Here is a 1,767-nt window from a genome sequence, read left to right as displayed (position 1 = left end):
TCTTCTTCTTCTTCTTCTTCTTCTTCTTCTTCTTCTTCTTCTTCTTCTTCTTCTTCTTCTTCTTCTTCTTCTTCTTCTTCTTCTTTTTTTGGAGCCACTCTAGTTAGATGAGGTGGTGCTTGCATGCCTGCAATCTCAGCACCCAGGAAGCTGAGGCAGGAGGATTGGCCTGAGTTTGAGGCCACCCTGAGCTACATAGTAATTCTTTGTCATGAAAAAAAAGTTTTATTTATTAAAGGGCTTTTAAAAATTGAAGATAAGAAAGGTTCTTGGTGGTTTTTTATCTTTTATTTTTGCCTATTGATTTGGGGTTAATACCCTCTACTTCTGTTTTATTTGTGGTTTTGTTTGCGATTTTATGATACATTTTAACTGTGCAAAGTCTAAAATTATCCTAACCTCCTTCTGGAACAAGGCAGGGCCCTTGGTGTGCTCTGACGGTGTCTGTGCCCTCTGAGCATGGGAGAGTGTTTTAGTCTTGCTCCTTATTAACCCTGCCCAGTACAGTGATTATTAATGCCGTTATTACTATATAAAGTCATGTTTTAGTTACAGCCATTTTCACGGTTTATTCCTTCTGGGATTATTTCCCCTTTTCCTGGTATCCCCCCGTTTGGATGTTCTTCACTGGATGCCAGATGCTGGTGCACTCCCAGGTTTTGCTTACTCTAAAAATATCTTTATTGTGTCTCTGTTCTGGAAAGATGTTTTTCAGACCGAAGGTTATTTTCTCGTGTCTTCCAGCTGCTGTCTCCTGCTTCGGGTGCCTATTTCTAGTAATGCCGTTTCTTCATAGGTGATCTGCCTCTTGTCCTTTTTCTACTTCTCTATCCCTGCCCTGCTTTGTATTTTATAGTTCCACAGCCACACGAAGAAATGGGAATCTTTTTGAGGGTGTGTGGTGTGTGCACGTTTATATGAGTGTGACTCATACATGTGTATGGAGGATAGAAGCACCATAAAATGCCTTCCTCCTCCTCCTCCTCCTCCTCCTCCACCACCACCACCACCACCACCACCACCATCATCACCATCATCAGACAGCATCTCTTACTAAACCCGAATTCCACAGATTTGGCTAGACTAGCTAGTTACTAAACTTGAGATCTGCATGCCACCGGCCCCATGACGGGATTACAGACATATGCCACCACACCCAACTTTTACATAGGTGCTAAAAATCTAAACGCAGGCCTTCATATTTCCACAGAAAGCACTTTTATCCACTGAACCATCCCCATAGCCAAAGCCTCTTTTGGAAACTTTAAGGAAAAAAAAAAAGTCTGTGCTTTTTGAATATGAAGATTCAAGTTAGTTCCAAATAGTTCTCAGCCTTCATCTTAGAAAAAGTCCCCATGCTCTTCCCTCAGCCCTCTCTCTCTGGAACTCCACTTCGACGTGTTAGGCTTCCCATCCACCTTCCAAATCCTTAACCTTTCTCATAGCATTTCCTCTGCTGCCTCTCTGTGCTGCTGCACTGGGTGATTTCCCACGAGTATCTTCCAATTCACCGATTCCTCGTTCAGCTACATCTGAGCCACTACCGAGTTTTACTTTCAAATGCACTTTCTTTTTCTTGTTGTTTCTAAGAGTGTCATACTCTTTTTTTTCAAATCTCCCTTGTGCTCGTTTTCCTGCTCTCCAGCTTTTGTGAGCTTTTGCCCTTTTCCTTTGGAATATTTTCCACATGGTTATAGTCTATCTATATGTGACAATTCTGTTATCTCTAGTGCTTATGGATTAAGTGTGTGTGTGTGTGTGTGCGTG

At 42.0% G+C, this 1,767-nt stretch overlaps 1 protein-coding gene across 1 annotated transcript in view; it reads left to right on the top strand.

The window, feature by feature from the left end:
• Crtac1 (cartilage acidic protein 1) overlaps positions 1-1,767 on the top strand; it is a 145,374-nt gene that overhangs the window by 28,622 nt on the left and 114,985 nt on the right. The gene's annotated exons all lie outside the window — the stretch shown is intronic.

Source organism: Mus caroli, chromosome 19 (genome assembly GCF_900094665.2).
Source record: "Mus caroli chromosome 19, CAROLI_EIJ_v1.1, whole genome shotgun sequence".
Taxonomy (NCBI): domain Eukaryota; kingdom Metazoa; phylum Chordata; class Mammalia; order Rodentia; family Muridae; genus Mus; species Mus caroli.
Note: the sequence above shows the minus strand (reverse complement) of the source record. Positions and strands in the feature narration are given on the sequence as shown.